We start from the raw sequence: 10,144 nt of genomic DNA, 5'->3' as shown, positions 1-10,144 counted from the left end.
GTTATGAAACCTTTGGGAGGGCCCTAGCAGAAAGACCTCGTCTTAGTTTCCTCGTCTCCATTTCAGCTAAAGGTGACTACACGCTTTCTGCTGTAAGTGAAGGACTACCCTCACCTAAGGCTAAATCAATGGAGCCACCCAGTCTTGGCCTTGAACTTCCCAAAGAGAGTTAAAGTTTTCTCAAGGACTTTATTGTAACATAAAATTGCTCAATCTATAGACATTTCTAGGTGATTGCAGTGTATCCTCTCTAATAAAAAGGGTTTAGGCTCTATTGTATTTATATTCATGTGTTTTGGGATTTTCCAATGGATGGAGAGTTTCTGATTATATTTTGTAATAGTCTCTTACTATATTATAATAGAATATTGCTATATTATAAATTTAATGAATAATTTAATAACTTAAAACATTAATGACAAATGAAAAGTTTTTTAATCTAGAAAACAATTGAATGTGCTGAGTTCTATATGTATACTCACCTAATTTTTGTGAACCAGCCTTTGGCCTGTTGTAGGTCAGTGAGTTCATCACTTTCCTTTAAATACTATGGAGCTTCTGTGTGACAAGACCATCCTTGGTCACTTTCTTCCCTTCTTTCTACAATTGTTCAGCTGAGGTTTTCTTCTGGGTGTGTAGAATCCCAAGGCATTCCAGCAGTAAACTTGTGTCTGCCATAGAGATTCTCAAACTCATGTTGCGCACCCCCTTTCCATGTGACACTTTCCAGAGTTATTTGTGAATTTAGCTACCCTGTAAAAATATTATTTTCTAAGGCTAACTTAACAATGGAGAAATTCTATCCTATTCCTTTGCAGTATTTAGATCAGACAAAAAAGCTACCTGATATGTAGGTTACATGGTGGTTGACTTTGATTATTATTATTATTTAAAATGTAAATTTCTGAGCCATGTACATGAGCACTTATTAGGCACCCTGATTTTCTGTATGCTGCTGTGTCCAGACCTAGGTATATAGGGCTTTCATTTCTTCCCTCCTTTGCAGCCCTGTTGGACTTGAAACATTTTGAGGAGTGTGGCTATTTGGTGGCTAGGGATTTAGAAATGACCGCTGCCCTCACCGCCACTCATGAGACAACCAGAATTTTCATCTAGAACCATAAAAGTAAAAGACAAACATGCAAACCCAAGGAAACAATTAACTTGCTGTTACATATTTTATCATCTGGTCCTGTGTAGGTCTGTGTCAACACAGATTGACAGAGTCATAGAACTTTATTAGACAATGGGAAAACTCATTTTCTGGTTTTATTGCCGTCCATCATTGCTCGCATCCACGGTCTAGAGGCGCCTCATTGTTGTGAATAATTATTGGGAGCCGTGGCTGGCTGTGGCTGGTGCGGAAGTACAGTGGCTCACTGACAGGTGTTTTCTTCTAATTACCTCCATTAGCTCTCTTTCCGCAGACCTCTGTGTCCTGACTCCTGTTTTCTTTACTGAACACCAATGTAGAACTAACAGCTTTGGTGTGCGCCGAGATACTCAGTGCCTTACCTCCCTTAATCTGTTTCAGTCCAGGGTCTGCTATGGGTCGGGCTGTCCCCATCCCATAGTTTGATGGCTTGCTGTCTCACCTGTGCAGTATATACTGCAGGGGAAGGGAAACAAGCAGAAAGTAAAATCTGGAATTGGCAGTTGTGCAAAGGCGCAATGAAAGAAGATGCATTCTTGGGGAGGGCGTGGTCGTGGGGCTCATAGCCCAGCACACCAAACCTACCTTGACAGGCAACAAGAGGCCTCCTTGCTTGGATTTAATTTATTTATAGATTATCTCAAAGTTGGGCCTTTATTGGGTCTTATAGCAAGCAAAGTTTATTTCTTGGATTTTCTCTTCACAACATCTATGAGATTTTCACAGTCTCTGAAGTCACATTTCTAAGAAAGAACATTACATAATGTTCTGCATTGCATATGCATTTCGTGTTGCATACTTACGACTTTTTCATTATGGCCCCAAAAGATGATATTATTTTTACCTTCGTGTTTCTCTCCCTTCTTTCCATGTCTCGTCTTTCCTTTTGTTGTGTGTGTCAGCTTTCAATCACTTGAGATCATTAACCAATAAACAGAAAAGATTAGCCTGGATGGTGGCACATATCTGTGATTCCAGCACTTAGAAGGCTTTTGATTCGTGGTGGTTCCAGCTCACAATCGGGTAAACCCTTTGTGGGTGGTTGTGGTGGTCTGAGTGAGGACCCCTAGATGCTCATATCTGGTTCCTAGCTGGTGGACTTCTTAGGAAGGTTGAGGAGTTGTAGTCTTGCTGGAGAAGGTGGTTCCTGGGGGTGAGGGCCAAGGCTTCAAAAGCCTGTGCCAGGCCCAGCCTCCAGCTCTTTCCCTCCTGCTTGTGGATCAGATACAAGTTTTCAGCTACTGCTCCGGTGTCATGCCAGCCTACCTGCTTCGGGCACTCACCCTCTGAAATGTTAACCAGCTTCCAGAGAAATTATTTTTACTAAAAGTTGCCTTGGTCCTAATGTCTCTTTACCATAATAGAAAAGTAGCTAAGACGGTGATGTTGGGAGGCAAGGGTGTAGGGCTCAACATTGTTGGGTCCAAAGGAGTTGCACAAACATGGGGGACAGACCGCCAAAGTCTATTAAACCAGAAGCAAACTTTATTCCAAAAAAATTAAAAATTAAAATAAATCTCCAAGGGGCACGAAAAACTTATCAGCTAGCTGAGACCACAGCCAGAGATGGACTTGTAAGACTGAGGTGATGGGCTGTTTCCAAACTCCCTTTTTTATAGCAAGAAGCAGCCATTAGGTGTGAACAAAAGATTTTTTTCCAATCTCGAGGTAAAACTCAGATACAAATTGTTTTTCTTTACAGTTTTCATTATCAGGGTTTTCCAGTTAAACTAGTGTTTGTATTTAGCCCACCATTTCTCTCGGGTTCATGCTGACGGTGTTCAGCGAAGCTCCACCTTCCTCTGATGCTGCCACTTTTGCATAGCAGGGAAGGGTATGGAACAATGCCAAACCAAAAAGTCAATGTACATCCCATCATTTAAAAGTTAACTCAGGGGCGGGAGCGGTGGCGGCAGCGGCCGTGGTGGCCGGGGCTGAGCGCTTGGAGCGCCTAGGTCGGCCGTGCTCGGTCCAGCCCGCTCCATGGCTGCCCCTGCGGCAACAACTTCCAGTGGTGCTTCTCGCAAGTGAAGGGCGCTGTCGACGAGGACATGGCGGAAGCCGACGTCATCTCCACCGTTGAGTTTAACTACTCTGGAGACCTTCTAGCAACAGGAGACAAAGGTGGCAGAGTTGTTATTTTCCAGCGGGAACAAGAGAATAAAGGCCGCGCTCACTCAAGGGGAGAGTACAATGTTTACAGTACCTTTCAGAGTCATGAGCCAGAGTTTGACTATTTGAAAAGTCTAGAAATTGAAGAAAAAATTAATAAAATCAGGTGGTTACCGCAACAGAATGCTGCTAATTTTCTACTCTCTACAAATGATAAAACTATTAAATTATGGAAAATAAGTGAACGGGATAAAAGAGCAGAAGGTTATAACTTGAAAGATGAAGATGGACGACTTCGAGACCCATTTAGAATTACGGCACTACGGGTTCCAATATTGAAGCCCATGGACCTTATGGTAGAAGCAAGTCCACGACGAATTTTTGCAAATGCTCATACATATCACATTAATTCCATTTCAGTAAATAGTGATCATGAAACATATCTCTCTGCAGATGATCTGAGAATTAACCTATGGCATTTAGAAATCACAGATAGAAGCTTCAACATTGTGGACATCAAGCCAGCTAACATGGAGGAGCTGACAGAAGTCATCCCTGCCGCTGAGATCCACCCACACCAGTGCAATGTGTTTGTCTATAGCAGTAGCAAGGGGACCATCAGGCTGTGTGAAATGCGCTCCTCTGTGACAGGCATGCCAAGTTTTGTGAAGAACCAGAAGACCCCAGCAGTAGATCCTTTTTCTCAGAAATAATCTCGTCTATATCTGACGTCAAGTTTAGCCACAGTGGTCAGTACATGATGACCAGAGACTATCTGTCGGTGAAGGTATGGGACCTCAATGTGGAGGGCAGGGCCTGTCGAGACCCACCAGGTACATGAGTACCTACGAAGCAAGCTCTGCTCCTTGTATGAGAATGACTGCATCTTTGACAAGTTCGAGTGCTGCTGGAATGGTTCAGACAGCGCCATTATGACGGGGTCCTACAACAACTTCTTCAGAATGTTTGAGAGAAACACACGGAGGGATGTTACACTGGAAGCCTTGAGAGAGAACAGCAAACCCCGAGCCAGCCTGAAGCCCCGGAAAGTATGTACAGGGGGTAAGAGAAAGAAAGACGAGATTAGCGTACACAGTTCGGACTTCAATAAGAAGATCCTTCACACAGCCTGGCACCCCATGGAGAGCATTATTGCCGTAGCTGCCACCAATAACTTGTATATATTCCAGGACAAAATAAACTAAGGAAGCTGACTGGAGGACCAAGTGTTGTCTTGCATAGTTAAGCCAGTCGTTTTCCTGTCACAGAAAAGGCGTTGTCCTCTCCATTGAGAATAGTGATGCACTTCCACTTCCTCATAGACACAGGAGAAGAAGGGGTCTCAGCTGGAGTCTTGGGAGAGATGAGTGCCGCTGCTGAAAGGAAAACCTACTCGAAGCTGAATTGGTGGACTTTGTTCAATAAAGGCCGTTCCTCAATTGTATTTATTTAATTCTGAGCCTTCCTTTCCAACTTACTTATAGACCAAAAAACTAACATCTGAGAGGATAAAAAGCTCATCCCATCTCTGTCCAGCTCTTCCCTCTGTCTCTGCCATCTATCCATGGAGCCCCAGTGGACTGCATCACCACTGGTGCGTGGATCCGCCCGAGCAGGCTCACTGTATCTGCCCACTGTATCTGCCGTCACACCTCTGTGGAGCTACTGAATAAACACAACACACTGTGAAGTGTTCTTAAACCCAAAAAAATTAAAAATAAAAATAAAAGTTAGCTCACATTAGTTGCTGGTCAGGAGTGGCTGCGGGGGCAGGGGGTTATCTAAAAGCTGACCCTCAGTTTGCAGAGGGCCGCTTCAGTCCTGCGGACAGAGCCGTCAGTTGTAAAGCAAAGTAGCCCACTGTTAATAGTTAATCCTGAAGCTGCTGAGAAAGCCGCTGAGCCTGCTCTCAATGTCCTAAGCTTACAACTTTATATTTCTTTATTTTACACTCTTATTTCTGGAATCTACATTTCCATATTCTTATTCTTGGACTCTTCAATGATGAAGCTAACTACTCCTTTTGTGGCCAGAAAGCAAAGGAGAAGGAATGGAAGCCTGGGAAGCAATACCCACTTCAAGAGCATCTCCTCACGACCTAAAGACATTTCTAAAGAGTTCACCAACTCCCGTAGGATCTCCCTGAGGACCAGGCCTTTACCACAGGCCTTCAGGAGACTTTCCAGATCTGTAGTATTCTTTGCCATCTTTTAAAAAGCAGGAAGGATTTGAGGCCTTGTCTGTCATTTTGACATTTCACAGAAGAGGTGAGACAAGAAACGGATCCTTCTAGATTGCAGATTCCGAAGGTTAGTCGCCCTTCCCATTGTTTCCTGAATCCTGTTTTATTGAATGTATAGCAAAGGTATCTTGTCACCAGTTGAAATCTAAAGAATTGGGAACCTGTTGTCATTCATATGAGACATTACATGACTGAAAACACCCTCCCTCCCAGCCTCAATAAAGTCCCTGCAGAATCATTCTTGAAAGTGCTTTAATGAAACTCTACCTCTCTGACCCCATTTAGTACAAAGGAGAGGAACATCTTCAGCCATCATACTGCTTTATTGGGAAAAAGATCCTTGGGAATAACAAGATGAAGCCTAAAGGACTGGCGGCTGAAATACAGCTATTCTTAGAGGAATAGACCAAGCAGTATCTCTGAGTTAAAAATTAAGAGTGCAACATTTGAAAGTATACTGATTTCACATAGAAAAGGGAAATGCCATTTTATTCAAAGAACTTGGGAAGTCAAGGTCCAGAAAGTGAATGGAAGGGTCTTTAAAGCTTTGCCTCAGACAAGGCTTCTGCTTGGATTGAACGTTTTAAACTTTGAATTATAAAGACACCGTAAGTTACTATACTGCTATGTGATGCTGTTTCTATTTCCTTGTCTTTTCTATTTTCATGTGTTTTCCCACCCCTCTGTTTCTTTGTTGCTGGAAATCAAAGCCAGAGCCTTGCATATTCTAGGTGAACACAGTACTGCTGAGCTCTCCTCCTGATTCTTTCTCCAGGCCTGTTTTGAAATGTCTGCATTTGTAGCAGGGTTTGGTAGGATATCAGTGTGGAAATGCATATTTCTCTCTGGCTTACTTAGCAAGATCAGAAGTCATCTTGATTATTCTCACACCGGTGTTTACACAGCATCCTGGTGCCTTTCTTTCCAACAGCTTTGTTTTCATTTCTTCAGCGTGCGGGATTTTGAAGTAATGTAGATTGCACACGCGGTGAAATGTGCCACACCCAGGACGTCCTCTCTGGAGGTGGTGTCTTCCCTTTCTCCAGCACCTTGTCATGGTATTGGTATCACCTGCTCCTAGGGCTCCATTGCTGTCCACCACCATCCCAGCCTCCCCCATGCTGCTCTGGGCCCTTCTACAATCAGCCTACATCACAGACTCTCTCCCGCAGAGATGTCCTCTCATTAGTTTAACCACCTGAGGAAAAACTTCCCTGTTTCATCTATGTGTACGCTTGTTATGCTCTGGTTGGTGTCTTCAGAAATATTTAGAATTGTTGAAAGAGGCTTGGCCCCTTTAAAAAGCAGTTTCACCAGGCAGGATGACACAGGCAGTGATGAAAACCAAAGCTGTTGAGAGCTACAGCTGTCTGGTCCTTTCGTATGCAGATTTATGGAGTTAGGAGGGGCTGGAGGAAGAGCTGAGGGAAGACTCACCAGAGAGTTGGCAAACATTGAAGAAGAGGGGCCTCCTGTTCAGGCTCCCAGGGTTTCCCAGCTCACTCAAGGAATCAGTAGCAGTTAGAGTCGGACAGGATGTTTTATAATCTAAGTAACGTTATCTGGTTCAATTTCCTCTTCTACAGAAATGGCAGGTGGTTTGCTGAAAGTCATAGAGATAGCAAATAGAGCTTCAGAATACTTCTAGGGCCAAGTGTGGTGAATGGTAGGTGACCAATACATGTGTGTATAATGAATAAATAGATAAACACACTTAGGAAAACTCGTAGATACTTTAGTGTCTTCTAGCACAACTCAAAATGTTAGAGATCAAGGGGAGATTGGCAGTGGCCATGGAGCATGGGCCACCATGATATTGCCTGCAGCATCCTGAGATCTTTCCAGAGATCTCTACTCAGAAGGAGGCGAGATTCTTAACCTTGCTTCAGGAAAGATTTTCAACACAAGCCAATATGAAGCAAATTTGGAATTTATGAGAAAGTTTACCATGGATGAAAGTGCAGAGGTTAACAGAAAGATGGAGGGCCGCTGGGGATTGTGGTGGGGATGAAGACACACTCAGACACAGGTGTAGGCCTATCAAGATGATCTGGCTCTTAATATGTTTACAATAGTTACATATACATGATTTTGGTGACTTCTACCAAGGGTTGCTAAGGAACTTGAATAGATGACAAAGTGATTCTGGTGGTGCATTGGATAGGGTTATACCTGATGAGCTAAAAACTTCAATCACAGTTGTTACATCAAAAGTTAAGGGTTTTCTTTCTATCTTTCTTTCCTTCTTTCTTTTTCTTTTTCCTTTTTTTAAACTGTAAGCAAAGGTATATCATCTTGTTTGTGAGATTACAGTTTACATCTGGGAAAGAAGAAAGAACATATACACTTAGGCTTTAAACACAACTCATCTGAGGTATCTTTATATAAAAGGCAAATTGTCTCCATGTCGTCAACATTCATGCAAATTTTATCAATTGTGCTGGAAGTGTTGACTCAACTGGTGAGCAACTTCAACTGGACTCCAGGGAGAGGGCTCCTTCCCATCTTCTGACTCCTTAATTTCTTTTATCCTTCTACACTGCTTCAAGGAGATAGATAAGTAAACAAGTAAATTCTGTTGCATTGTAGCAGGGCCCCAAACCTTAGCACAACTGACTCCATTGTGCAAGTACCATTTAAGCCCTAAAACTCAGTGTATAGAAAGCACCATCTGCCAAGATGAAAACAAAGATCTGATCTATCAAAGTTCATAGGTCTGGATAAAATTCGCTAAATATAATGGCCTTGCTTTTTGTCTTTTGTACTTCCACTTCTGGCTAACTATTCTTGTTAACTGAAGTATGTCAACCAAGCATATGGTATTTATGTTTCAAAGTTCATCCCAAGAAAGGCTCAGGGCTATACTATACTGGGATCCTGAAAACCCAGTGTAGTCACTGGTTGGTTCATAACAACTTTATATTGGCTTAAACCCAAGCTTGAGTAGTCGTCTTTGGTGTACACTCCACAACAGCATCAACATTTTTCTGGTTCAAGTCACATTTGGTTGATGGTTTAGTTAATCTCAAACCAAAACCAAGATTTTTTTTTCCTTCAGACCATCTGCAAAATCTAAATAGGCTTTCTAAATCTACATCTCAAGTGTGGAAAATAATTTCTATACTTTTCCTACTAAATAACAATGTTTTATATCTAGTAGTTATTTTAAACTTATTATTTCGATAGAATTTTGATGTTAATAAAGTTAAAGACACAATCCTCACCAGACTCCTTTCACTTCAGACACCAGCTATGACTTCAAGGGTTTCTAGATCTTCAGGGAAATAAACTCTTTAAAAGTAATTATGGCATTTAAATTTTTATAGTTAGTTTTATTTAAGTGTATCAGTATATGAAGAGGGCATCAGATTTCCTGGGAGTGGAGTTTCAACTGGCAAGTGTGTAAGTCACCATGTGGGTGCTGGGAATCAGATCCAGGAGCTCTGGAAAAGCAGCCAGCACCCTTAACCACTGAGCCATCTCTCCAGCCCACGTACTGTTTTGCCTCACAGTCACTTGGCGCTGTACAAGACCCTTCACCTCAACCAGCAAAACATAAGTATGCATGTGTATATGTATTTGTATATGTGCGTGTTAGGAGGGCCGTGGGTTTGGGTTCCATCTAACCAACAACTAATTATTCAGTATATACCAACTTAATGACTTGCTTCTTAGCTTGGTTTTTGACATTATCTACCTACAGAGAGTGTCTGCTCCCACAGGAAAGATCTTCCCCATCAGTTGCCCCCTAACTTCACCTGTTACTTGCAAATCCCAGATTATGACTTTTATTTTGACTGATACATCACAGACTAGGGTTTCTATTATTATGTATCAAGTCAGATAGTATCAAGCTTGAAGGCCATTGGTAGGGACTGTGGTGGTTTGAAAAGGTACAACCCTCCTAGACTCAGGTGTTTGAATGCTTGGCCCATAGGGAGTGGCACTATCAGGAGGTGTGACTTTGTTGGAGGAAGTGTGTTTCAGTTCACTTCCTGCTGTCTATAGATCAAGATGGAGAACTCTAAGTTCCTTCTCCAGCACCATGTCTGCTTGTCTGCCATCATGCTTTCCTGCCATATTGGTAAAGGACTAAACCTCTGAACTGTAAGCCACCACCAATTAAGATGTTTTTCTAGATAAGAGTTGCTGTGGTCATCATGCCTTTTCACAGCATAAAACCCTAACTAAGACAGACCTTTCTCATAATAAACATTGTTTTTTTTTTTGAGAAAAGGGCATGGCATTTATTATAACTTTGATGAAGAGAGACTGCATTCCATTCAAATTTCCACATAACAATTTCATTCTTAGGAATGGGATGCTTCCAGCACAGTGTTTTTGTTGTACATCTTCAAGTCCTTTTCCAGCCTCCAGGTCTAATTAATTTCTCCTTGAGACAGGACCAATCCTCAAATTACTGCAAAAACAGTACATGCCCAGTGGAGAGATACATCATCCCTCTCTTTCAAAAAAACTTAAATTATGTCCCTTCATAATAAACGTTGTTAAAACAGAAACTAAAACTAAGGACTTTGGAATGAAATCTGAGTTGTGCTTTTGGCCCCGGGTGGAGACATGATATTCTAAACTACCCAGAAGATGATAAGATTATTATCCTGAAGAAGGCTTTTTAG

General features: G+C 42.1%; 1 pseudogene; it reads left to right on the top strand.

Moving 5' to 3' along the window:
- Positions 1–3,154: 3,154 nt before the first annotated feature.
- On the top strand, positions 3,155–4,709 carry LOC142849361 (serine/threonine-protein phosphatase 2A 55 kDa regulatory subunit B delta isoform pseudogene; annotated as a pseudogene).
- The last annotated feature ends 5,435 nt before the right edge of the window (positions 4,710–10,144 follow it).

Source organism: Microtus pennsylvanicus, chromosome 5 (assembly GCF_037038515.1).
Source record: "Microtus pennsylvanicus isolate mMicPen1 chromosome 5, mMicPen1.hap1, whole genome shotgun sequence".
Lineage (NCBI taxonomy): Eukaryota > Metazoa > Chordata > Mammalia > Rodentia > Cricetidae > Microtus > Microtus pennsylvanicus.
Note: the sequence above shows the minus strand (reverse complement) of the source record. Positions and strands in the feature narration are given on the sequence as shown.